We start from the raw sequence: 13029 nt of genomic DNA, 5'->3' as shown, positions 1-13029 counted from the left end.
ACTCCCCGGCTGCTCCAGATGGGACAGAGCAGCATGGAGAGTGGTATTGATGGCGTCTTCTGTGGATCTATTTGCTCTGTATGCAAACTGGTAGTTGTCAAAAGTTGATGGGAAGGATGTAGAAATGTTTAGCATAACTTCGAGAAAGGTTTACCTTGGAATGAACTGTTTAAAAATGTAATGTTTAAATTCTGTTTTTCCAGATTTTGCTTCAGTGCTGTAAATTATTGGCTAAGAATAACAAGTCATATTCAACCACAGTTTTGGTAATAATGTGATGATGATGATGATGATGATGATGATGATGATGATGATGATAATGATAATGCATATTTTTCTGTATCAGCAAAAACAACCAATTGAGATGTATAGAATTCAAGACCCAATAATATAAAATCATTCACTTCCTGCCTTATACAGATACCTATATACAAATGCTGATTAAAGGTTTTATTTTGCTTGCTACTCCTTTGACATTCTGGATTGGTATTTCAATTCATATTATGTTCTCCTGGATTCTATACAGTTGTACCTCGGAAGTCAAACAGAATCCGTTCCAGAAGTCCGTTCGACTTCCAAAAAGTTCAGAAACCAAAGCGTGACTTCTGACTGGCTGCAGGAGTGTCCTGCAGCCAATTGGAAGCCACGCCGGACGTTTGGCTTCTGAAAATTGTTCAGAAACCAGAACACTCACTTCCGGGTTTGCGGCGTTTGGGAGCCAATTTGTGCAGGAGCCAAGGCATTTAAGATCCAAGGTAGGACCATAGCTGTCAACCGTCCCTTATTTGGCGGGAAACTCCCTTATCCCAGCGCCATGTCCCACTGCTGGCCCTTATTGATGATGTCCCTTAAATTTCCCGGGTTTCAAAGGAAGCAACTCCTCTCCCTCCCTCCCTGCCAGCGAAGGAGGAGGGAGGCTCCAACTGTGTTGCTTGGCTGCGTTGCTCACCCAATAAGAAGTCTAAGAACGACTGGGGGGGGTGGAGCTTGCATGCCTTGTGCCGATCAAATCGGCTGCGTTGCCTGGGGACTCGCCTTTGCTCAGCGCTTCCCAGCAGAGATGTGACAGTGGTTTCCCTTGCTGCATCCCCTTTGCCGGGTTGCTGCGCTGTGGGAACCACCGCTTGAGGCTTCGTTTGGCTACTGGCTGGGCTTTCTGCCTTTGGCTCAGAGGGGCTCAGAGGTTGAACATACCTGTGCCCAGAAAATCCCTTATTTTGGCTGCTGATCCCTTATTTTCAAATCTGTGAGTTGACAGCTATGGGTAGGACTGTATTTGCCTTTGTTCCAAAAACATGCACCTTCCCATAACTATTTCAGTCATATAGTGGTATATTCTTTCTCCCCCATATTTAAAATATTTTAATGCAGGTCTAGCCCTACCATTGGACAAAGTGAAGTGGCCCCCTCAGGCAGCTGATTCTTTGTGTCATGAAAAGGCAGCAGAATGTTAGCTATTTAATGTCTCATTATTCTGCCCCACCCCATCCTTTCCCCCCCTGCTGCCACAGAGAGAGAAAGATGTGCTTGTGAAATATTTTTCCTCGGGTATCAAAATTATTTCGGACTCGGGTACTTGATGGACCTCGGTTTGGATAGGCAGTGGCGTTGTCTGCCCCACCTCAGGCATCAAAATTGTTGTTGTTGTTTAGTTGTTTAGTCGTGTCCGACTCTTTGTGACCCCATGGACCAGAGCACGCCAGGCACTCCTGTCTTCCACTGCCTCCCGCAGTTTGGTCAAACTCATGCTGGTAGCTTCGAGAACACTGTCCAACCATCTCGCCCTCTGTCGTCCCCTTCTCCTTGCGCCCTCCATCTTTCCCAACATCAGGGTCTTTTCCAGGGAGTCTTCTCTTCTCATGAGGTGGCCAAAGTACTGGAGTCTCAACTTCAGGATCTGTCCTTCCAGTGAGCACTCAGGGCTGATTTCCTTCAGAATGGAGAGGTTTGATCTTCTTGCAGTCCATGGGACTCTCAAGAGTCTCCTCCAGCACCATAATTCAAAAGCATCAATTCTTTGGCGATCAGCCTTCTTTATGGTCCAGCTCTCACTTCCATACATCAAAATCACTTGAGCAAAAATTTGCTTTTTTAGACAGTTGGAGACCAAGGAGAGAGACTTATGAGGGAAGAGGGAGGAGGAGGAGGAGGGGGAAAGGGTGAGTAAAAAAAGTAGATGGAAAAACTTCATTCGGAGGCAACAGAGGGTGCTATTCTCCACCTTTCATGAGCGATTCTACCCCTCTCCCTTTGAAAGATAGTGGCACAGATATGGCAGCAATTCTAACATTTTACCTGCAGGTGTCAGTGTCTTCTGGCTGTCACAAAGCTACATTTTGGCTGAACCCGAAAGCAAATGCAGCTATGGCTGAATAAAGGGACAGCGTAGAGTGTTTTTGAGGTTGTACAAGATGTTAGAGATGTTGTTGCTCTGTGGGTGGGAGGTCGGATAAACTCCTCTTGTTCACCCATCTTGCAGGGTTTTGTAATAATAATAATAATCCTGAAGGGCCCTAGTCTCATGGGACAGAGCATTCTACCAGGTCGGAGCCATCACTGAAAAGGCCCTGGGATAGTCTGACTTCCTTAGGGCCTGGGACCTCTAAACTATGGTTATTCATGGACCTCAAAAGCCTGCAAAAACTGATGGACCAGAGATAACACTGGGGCAAACTAAATCGCAGAACCATAGAGTTGGAAGGGATCCCAAGGGGCATCTAGTCCAACCCCCTGCAATGTAGGAATCTCAGATAAAGCATCCATGACAGATGGCCCTCCAACCTCTCTTTAGAAACCTCCAAGGAAGGAGAGTCCACCACCTCCCGTGGGAGTCCATCCCACTGCTGAACAGCTCTTGCTGCTGGAAAGTTTTTCCGAATGTTTAGTCGGAATCCCCTTTCCTGCATCTTGGAGCCATGGGTTCGAGTCCTACCTTCCAGAGTAGGAGGAAATAAGGATGCTCGCTCCTCCATGGGACAGCCCTTAAGATATTTGAAGGTGGCTGTCATATCTCCTCTCAGTCTCCTTTTTTCCAGGCTAAACATACCCAGCTCCTTCAACCGCTCCTCATAAGGCTCAGTTTCCAGACCCTTGATCATCTTGGTTGCCCTCGTCTGCACACGTTCCAGCTTAACATCCTTCTTAAATGGTGGTGCCCAGAACTGGACACAGTATTCCAGGTGTGGTCTGCCCAAGGCAGAATAGAGTGGGACTATTACTTCCCTTGATCTGCACACTATACTTCTCTTGATGCAGCCTAGAATAACATTAGCTTTTTTTGCTGCTGCATCACACTGTCGACACTTGTTAAACTTGTGGTCCACCAAGACCCACAGATCCTTTTCACACGTACTGCTAGTAAGCCAGGTGTCCCCCATCCTATATTTGTGTATCGTGTGTGGGAATGTTTAGGGATGCGGGGAAGGATATATTGTCTAAGATATCCTATCCCAACTTGTCTTTACAAGTTCAGCAAAATCAGCAGAGTTAACACTCCCCTTTTTAAACACACGCACAACAGATAGCTTGCTCAGACTCATTAGAGTCTCTGTAAATATTTCCTGGTATTTTCCCTGCTTAATCCCTCCTAAAATAAGACGCCACACAGTCTTCTGTAAAGTATAAAATGTTTACTCACATTGTATCTGTTCATACAATGGTTCCCAGAAGGCAGACTTAAAAGGTTAGAACGTACCGTATTTTTTGCTCTATAAGACTCACTTTTTCCCTCCTAAAAAATAAGGGGAAATGTGTGTGCGTCTTATGGAGCGAATGCAGACTGTGCAGCTATCCCAGAAGCCAGAACAGCAAGAGGGATTGCTGCTTTCGCTGTGCAGCGATCCCTCTTGCTGTTCGGGCTTCTGAGATTCAGAATATTTTTTTTCTTGTTTTCCTTCTCCAAAAACTAGGTGCGTCTTGTGGTCTGGTGCGTCTTATAGAGCGAAAAATACGGTAGTTTAAATGTGGTGACTATTTCCTTATGGGAGAAAGCCCCCCCACCCTTTTCTTCTCTTGGCCTGGAGCCAAGGGTGCATCTTAGTAGTGCTGTTGTTAAGATGGCATCGATAGAGACAAGATAAAAGATGGTCGCCAGCCTGTGGTTCTGGTTCTTTCTACTTCAGGAGAGGCCATGTCCATCTCAAGTTACACATAGGAAGTTTCGTCTCAGTCCTGGAAAGCAGGAAGTTCCTGCTGGAGGACTGAGACCACCTTCATGTCTACTCTAGTAATGTTGTGTTTGACTGCACCTGATTCTTACATCCCACATCAGGTACTTCCCACCTAAGTGGGAACATTTGTCCCTGTTGAACTTTGTTTTGTTAGCTTGGACCCCATTCTCCAGTTTTTTAAGGTCACTTGGAATTCAGATTCTGTCTTCTAAGGAATTAGCTACCCCTCCCAGTTTGGTGCCATCTGCGAATGAGTGTGTTGTTCAGTGGGGAAGTTACTGGTGTGTCTTGTCAACTCCCTCTTAAACTAATTTATGAGCGTGTCTGTGTGGCAGATTCAAAGCAGTTTAAATGTCATCCCGAAAACTTCTGTCCTGTGAAGGTGGCCAAGGACCTTTAACAGAGAACGACCAGAGTCATCAGCAAACTGCAAATCCCAGAATGCCTTGGGGCAACCATGGCGGTGGAAGGAAAAGAATTGGACCCACTGATTCCATAATAAAGCTCCACCTGGAAGAATCCTGTGTCCCACACAATTCATACTTTCAGAACTTCATCTGCCTTGCTGACTTATCCCCAGACAGTGGATCTTCCTTCACATTACATCAGGATGATTGGATAATGCCTACTTTGATTCACCAGGTGTTATCCCAGAATGCCCTGAGTCGGAGGCTTCAGTTGGGGCAGAAAACTGAACTCAAAGAAACCACTCCAGTAAGAATAATAAAAATGAAAAACTCTACTGCTCTGGAGGACCAAGACGGTGGTGGATGCCTGGATTAACCTGAGGAAGGGGCCATGGATCTTAACAACCACAAGCAAGCAACTAAACCTGGATTTACAAAGTGCTGCAAATAAGAAAAATGATTTCTCCCCATAACACACACAAATGGATTTACAAAGTACCCCACTGGGATTATAAGGACATGGCAAGGAGGCATTTTGGCACTGAATTCAGTGCGGACCATTTCCATTTTACTCCATTGTGGTTTTCCTGGTGAATTACACACACACACACACACACACACACACACACACACAGACACACACACCCTTGTAAAGGGAGCCATTTGGCCTCTAGTTTTTAATATTCAGGGCTTCCTTCCTTCTGTAAACTGAACCTCACAAAACTATGTCCTTGTTTCTTTTAAAGTTATTGATTATATCCTGCCTGAGACACTGAAGAGGAAGGAAAAGCAGTGCCTTTTTAAAACATTATTCTAGACTTTAGAGGAAGGAAGCCAGGGCAAAAAAAGATGTGGTTTTGAGAATTCATTGTCATGGCGGATTTGTTTTACGGGGGCCCCAGACTCCATCATTTGTCACTGTTGTGCTTAATTTAAGGATCCTCCTCTCTGTCATTGGCTGCTTGTGTGGTGTTGAGAAAATTATGCTGGTGTCCTTTCAATCAATGGGGCCGCCAACTATCCACGACTTATAGCAGAAATGAAATAATAGTCAAGTGACGCTTCAGAGGCTATGTAGCAAATTTATTTGTGGATTGTGAAGAATGATTTATTTGATGGACTTTAGCCCCCCAAAGGTTACACCACAATAAATTTGTTAGTCTTGAATGCGCTCATGCCGTTCCTTTTGTTGCTTTGCTCGGACTTCACTACGGTCTGCTTCACAGGGTCGTTGTGATGATCAAAGACCACGAAACAAATAAAAATGCAAAATTCATTCCATTTCAGGGAAATCAATTGCAAAAATATTGGCCAGGAGGAAATCAGTGCTAAAATGCTGGCGTATTTTCGTGAGGATTAAAGTAAAATAAAAATAAAAATGCTGCAGAAATGTGGAGAACTGAAAGTATGATTGAATGAAGACAAACTGAGGGAACGAAAATGGACAGATTCGTCCATCCCTAGTGGCAGAGCCTATGAAGATCCCAGGTTCACTTCTCAGCGTCTTCAAGTAGGGATGGAAGAATCCTGTCTAAAATCTATGTAGAACTGCTGCCAATTAATACAGACTGAGCTAGACGGACCAATGGTCTGATACAACATAAAGAAGCATCCAGTATCCCTATACTGGGACGCAGGTGGCGCTGTGGGTTAAACCACAGAGCCTAGGACTTGCCGATCAGAAGGTTGGCGGTTCGAATCCCCGCGACTGGATGAGCTCCTGTTGCTCGGTCCCTGCTCCTGCCAACCTAGCAGTTCGAAAGCATGTCAGAGTGCAAGTAGATAAATAGGTATCGCTCCAGCGGGAAGGTAAACGGCGTTTCCGTGCGCTGTTCTGGTTCGCCAGAAGCGACTTAGTCATGCTGGCCACATGACCTGGAAGATGTACGCCGGCTCCCTCGGCCAATAAAGCGAGATGAGCGCCGCAACCCCAGAGTCATCCGCGATTAGACCTAATGGTCAGGGGTCCCTTTACCTTTACCTTAGTATCCCTATGGTGCTTTTTTTCAGTTCATCCCATGAATTAAAACCTTGCATTTATATTTCAGTGACATTTTCTTTCCTCATTATACCTACCATTCGGTGTGTTCTGGAACAACAACAACAACTTATTACTTATACCCCTCCCATCTGGCTGGGTTTCCCCAGCCACTCTGGGCAGCTCCCAACAGAATATTAAAAACATGATAAAACATCAAACATTAAAAACTTCCTTAAACAGGGCTGCTTTCAGATGTCTTCTAAAAGTCAGACAGTTGTTTATTTCCTTGACATCTGGTGGGAGGGTGTTCCACAGGGCGGGTGCCACTACTACAGACTGCCAGGTCACTGGGTGAAATGGCTGCATGGACTACGATGGGGGCTATTCCTGCAGAAACAATCCTGGCTATATCGACATCATTGAGTCCTCCATATTTATTCTACCTCAGTTTTGAGGAATGCCAGCCTGGGGTGAAATAGAGAGGGGATGAATAAATAGCAATCTTATATGTCTGGGGCTTTCAAAATGCATTTTAGAAACTGAAAATGTGGTGGGAGAAACAAAAGAAAATAGTTTCTATCAGCACGACTGGTGAAAAGGTATACCATATTTTTCCGTCTATAAGACGTCCCTGTGTATAAGACGCCCCCTACTTTTGGGGATTCGGATTTAAGAAAATCCACCCTTGGCACTATCCGTGTATAAGACAACACCTTTATTTTGGACATTATTTTTAAGGGGAAAAAGCTCGTCTTAAACACGGTAATCTTTAACCAGTATTGTCATGGGGTTATTTTCAGCACTTTAAATCTTGGCAAAGTATTGTATGATACTTCAGTTGCTGGATCAATTCAAAAGCATGTCTGTATTTTGGTTTTCAATTGGCACAATTGAATTTCCCCCTCTCCTGCTGTGCCCCGCTGAGGACCTTAAGGTCCATGAATAACCATAGTTTAGAGGTCCCAGGCCCCAAGGAAGTCAGACTATCCTCCACCAGGGCCTTTTCAGTGATGGCTCTGACCTGGTGGAATGATCTGTCCCATGATACTAGGGCCCTTCAGGATTTAACCTCCTTCTGCTGGGCCTGTAAGACAGAGCTATTCCACCTGGCCTTTCATTTGAATTCAGCCTGATCTTTTATTTCTCTTCTCTTCCCTCCCCCTCCCCCTTTATGAAAATCACCCACTCTGAGACCCCACAGCTAATTCTCCCCTGACCTCTTCACTAGACCAGGTAGGACTAATTCAGCCAGCTAGCCCTCTAATTGATTTTAGCTTTTTGAATTTTATTGTTATTCATGTTTTTATACTGTATTTTATGCTGCTTTTATAATTAAGTGTTTAGTGTTTTAAATTTGTTGTTAGCCGCCCTGAGCCCGGTTTTTTAACTGGGAAGGGCGGGATATAATTAAATTTTATTATTATTATTATTATTATTATTATTATTATTATTATTATTATTATTCCTGGCAGCAGAGCTTTTGCTTTGCTTACAGAAGATCTCCGGTTCCAGCCCTGGCACCTCTAGGCAGCCCTTGCCTAGCTCAGTGGTTCTCCACCTGCCGGTCCCCAGATGTTGTTGGACTACAACTCCCATCATCCCTGAGCTCTGGCCTTGCTAGCTAGGGGTAATGGGAGTTGTAGTTCAACAACATCTGGGGACCCACAGGTTGAGAAAGGCTGGTGCCCTCCAGATGTTTTGGACTACAACTCCCATCAGCCCCAAGGACTTGTAGTCCAAAACTGGGTTGGCTGTAACAAGTAACAGCATTTGCAGTGGCAACTGTACAGGACTTGATGGGTCGTCAGTCTTGCCCAGAGTGGAAATTCTCATGGTCTTGCATGCTATCAACCTCCCACTTCTTTTTCATGCTCAAACTGTGCAAAACCAGCAATGTGGCCTCCCCTGACTTTTCTGGTATAGTGCTCAGGGTTACGGACATTGCACACCGTTTGCACTCTCTCTTTCCCACACACGTGAAGATTGACAGCCCAAGAGTCCCTGCCCCTCTGCTGTGATGCAATGTGGTCTCAGAGTCTCTTCTTGTGGCCTTGCATTCTGCAGAAGAGAGATCAGATCAAGATAAAACTGTTCCACCGAAGAGTGTTTGGGTGCGATTTCGAATTCTTACAAAATGCCACCTGCTTCTCTTGAACCAATTAAGATTTTTGCTTTGGTGGAATATAAGGTGGAGAAAACAGCTGCAAAGAATAAAGGATTTTTTTAAAAATATACATTTTTATTAGTTTTTTTAACATATCATTTCCAACAGTCCTTTAACATAACTTCTTATCTTATACAGTGGTATCTCGGGTTAAGTACTTATTTTCTTCCGGAGGTCCGTTCTTAACCTGAAACTGTTCTTAACCTGAAGCACCACTTTAGCTAATGGGGCCTCCTGCTGCCGGAGCCCGATTTCTGTTCTCATCCTGAAGCAAAGTTCTTAACCCGAGGTACTATTTCTGGGTTAGCGGAGTCTGTAACCTGAAGCGTATGTAACCTGAAGCGTATGTAACCCGAGGTACCACTGTACAATATTTTAGACTTCTGTCAACAACCTCTGAAGATTTTCCGTTCTTTATCACTTGTTCTGCATTTCTTAATTTCTCTATTATTTATAATTATCATTAACTAATAATTCTCTTCATAGTCTTCCTTGCAGAACTTCTTGCAGTCCTACTAGCGTAATCTGTTCATTACAATTTGCTTTTCAGAAAGTTCAAATATTTACTCCAGTCTTCTAAGAATCTCTGGTCCCGCAAGTTTGGAATCCTTCCTGTTAATTTATTTAATTCTGCATAGTCTGTTAATTTCATTTGCCATTCTTCTTTTGTCGGTAATTCTTCTTGCTTCCATTTTTGTGCCAATAATATTCTTGCTAAGAATAAAGGAATTAATCTGTTCTTATGTCCGGGGAGAATATTAATGCAGAATGTGGCAGTTTGTGATTTTAAGTCATTAAAAACCCCCTGAATTAATATAAAATAAATAAAAAAGAGAGAAAAGAAGTATCAAAAAGCCCCCACTGGGGCTCAGAACCATTACCTCACAAAATAAAGTACATCATCATCATTATATTTGTATCCTACCTGTCAGGGAACTGACATTGGAGCCTGAGGCGGAGGGAAGGCTCTCAAATGATGCTGGAGAAGGGCCAAGCAGGGAGAGAGGCAGTTCAGCAGAGCGGGAAGCAAATCAACGTTACACCAGGGATAAAGGGGGGCAGATGGGGGAATCGGCGAGAGGGCTCCAGGACTCTTCACTGGACACCAGTGGGGAGAGCACGGGTCCTCCGCTACCCACGCCCACCCTGCGCAGAAGACTTCCACGCAGAGAGAGTAGGAGGAGACTGGGAGTCAAACAACTTTTATGTTGGAAGAGGTTTAAGAAACGCCCACTGACGGATTCTGCTAGTGACTGAGGCAGCCACGAAGTGAAGGGCTGGTCCCGTCAGAAAGGTTTAACAAGGCACCATAGCCAGGAGAGGCGGCAACTTACGCATGAGCAACCCCATACCCATTACACTACCCATCTGACTGGGTTGTGCCAGCCACTCTGGGTGGTGTTCTTAAGGGACTAGACAATACATTAGATGCTACAACAAAAAACAACCTGATACAGAAAGAATACAACAATGTTATGGATACCAAATAAAGCCATACTTCACTGAGCTTGCCATCCCTGTGTTTGACCTATCATGGAAGTGACAAAGGAAATTTAGAAACGGAATTAAAACACAACAAATCCTTTTGTTTTTTTAATAGACTTTTGTGGTTAGTATATGGGCGATGGGAGGACGTTTATGAAGAAAGCTGCTGTGAGAATCAAGGGCTAGTCATTAGAGGTGACTAGTAAGATTGGTACCTCTTTTGGGACATCCTCATTAAAAGCCATGATTGTTTAGTCGTTTAGTCATGTCCGACTCTTTGTGACCCCATGGACCAGAGCACGCCAGGCACTCCTGTCTTCCACTGCCTCCCGCAGTTTGGTCAAACTCGTGTTCGTAGCTTCGAGAACACTGTCCAACCATCTCGTCCTCTGTCTTCCTCTTCTCCTTGTGCCCTCCATCTTTCCCAATATCAGGGTCTTTTCCAGGGAGTCTTCTCTTCTCATGAGGTGGCCAAAGTATTGGAGCCTCAGCTTCAGGATCTGTCCTTCCAGTGAGCACTCAGGGCTGATTTCCTTCAGAATGATCCTTCATGGATCACTGCCTTGTCATGGCGAAGGGGCTTGAATAACCCAGGGAAGCTATGAGCTATGCCGTATAGGGCTACCCAAGACAGACAGGTCATAGTGGAGAGTTTTGACTAAACGTGATCCACCTGGAGCAGGAACCGGCAAGCCACTCCAGTATCCCTGCCAAGAAAACTCCATGGACAGAGACAGCAGGCATATAAAAGCCATGATACAAATCAGGACTGGAGGTGATATTTAGCAAGCACATTTTCTCTTTCTCTAGGGTCACTTGCAGGCTGTCAGTATCTTGTATGAGGGATTCAATCGCATAGCAGAAATTGAATCAAAGCTTTCTACCTCAACAAACCCTTTTTTTGAAAAAAACCAACAACAACACAGAATTTTGCAGTTAGGAAAGTGATGGGGAAATGGATAAAAAATGGCGGACATGACTGATTGACAGAAAGACATATAGCAGCTGTGCAAGAAAATCTAGGTGAATGGAGAACGAAATGAATGCAGAGTGAATACCCAATAAATACTGCACATTGTTTATTGTTGTTTATGAAGGAAAATGTATAAAAAATAAAAAATAAATCAAAAAAGCTTAAGCAAATCTGAATGAATGCTGAAGAAACAGGTTTACCTGGAGAAACCCCAAAGTGTCACTGGTAGCTGTTAGCGAGGTTCAAAAATGTGTGTGTTTCAAATCTTGTCACCACACTAGTTCCTAAGGAAGGAAGGGTGAATATAAAGGTAACCAATAAACATTAGCAAACATTTTCCACTTTTGAAAAGGAGAAGAACTGGTGGTTTCAACAAAGGATCTGTTTCAGGGGTTTGGTTCCCTTCTCTCAACCCCCCCCCCCGACTGAACAGCTCTAAACTGAACACTGGAATGAAGCTTGGCACAAATTTGGTAATATTTCAAACTCTGTGTTTTTAACAATTCCGGAAAACAATTTTTTTAAAAAGCTGCAATTCTACCTACACTTGTTTGGAGATCATTTCCTTCAATTCAATGGGACTTGCTTCTAATTAGAGATGGGTGAATCTGCCCATTTCAGTTTCTCCAAATTTCTCGTTGTTCCAATTTTAAATTCAGTCCTCCACACTTCCACATCTGTTTGCGATCTTGTAAAAGAGAAAAGCTCCTTATCATCATTCACACCAGGGGCTTAATGCAACATTTTTGTACATGTGTACACATTTTTGTTTGCCATTTAACCTAGTACACATTTTTGTTTGCCATTTAACCTAATCTATTAACCTCAAGTCCTGCCAGCCTAGCAGTTCGAAAGCATGTCAAGAGTACCGCTCCGGCAGGAAGGTAAATGGCGTTTCTGTGCGCTGCTCTGGTTTGCGAGAAGCTGCTTAGTCCTGCTGGCCACATGACCCAGAAGCTGTATGCCGGCTCCCTCGGCCAATAAAGCGAGATGAGCGCCGCAACCCCAGAGTCCGTCACGACTGGACCTAATGGTCAGGGGTCCCTTTACCTTTACCTATTAACCTCAAGGTGCTGGTCCCACAGCTTGGGACCAGGATAATTATACTTACATACTCATTTGACCCCTGTACTCAACAGGTGAGGGTCTCCTGCAGATACAATTTTATCCATTCCAAACAATATAGGAATTTGGGCCGTTGAGTGTTGTGAGAACTGAAACACCGTCAAATATCGAAATTCTCATGCGTCCAAATTTTGCAATGCAGTTGTCCAGTATTTACAAAAAAATTTACATATTAAATAAAGGAAGATTTGAGAGCAAAAAAACCCATGCATATATTAGGTTAAAGTGCACCTAAAAATGAACATATTGTGGAAATAACATATAAAAACACACCGTATTAGGAGAAATTGCTGGCAGAAATGTGTATATTAGTCAAAACTGCACACAAAATGTGCTTATTAGGGAAAATTCGCACCAAAATGCTGAAGGTTTTGTAATGTGGTTTTTTTTTGGGGGGGGGGCGAATCGATGCAAAAATGTGAATTAAATTTAAAATTGGACCGAGGAGAAACTGAGAAAATTGAAATGGACAGATCTCTGCATCCCTATGAAGTGCCCGGAGACTCTTGAAGCATAGGCTCTGATCCAGAATTTAAGAATTGCACACTTTCACAACGTAGGTTGTATGACAGGACGGCTGAAGACTATGGAAAGATAACAAGTGTGTGTGAGACACCTATTTCTGTCTCTGCGCTACCCCACCAGACCCCTTTCCTCTCCTATCTTCACCCCATCGCAACAACCTACAAGCTTCTCTCCGCATCTGCCCCACAAACAGGAAGCCT

The 13029-nt window shown here is 44.0% G+C and overlaps 1 long non-coding RNA gene across 1 annotated transcript in view; it reads right to left on the bottom strand.

Annotated features, from left to right (window-relative positions):
* Positions 1–13029, bottom strand: part of LOC309525524 — an 81609-nt gene that overhangs the window by 49419 nt on the left and 19161 nt on the right. The window lies entirely within an intron of this gene.

This window comes from Podarcis vaucheri (assembly GCF_965113315.1).
Source record: "Podarcis vaucheri genome assembly, chromosome: 2".
NCBI classification, from domain to species: domain Eukaryota; kingdom Metazoa; phylum Chordata; class Lepidosauria; order Squamata; family Lacertidae; genus Podarcis; species Podarcis vaucheri.
This window is presented reverse-complemented; position numbering and strand designations above follow the sequence as displayed.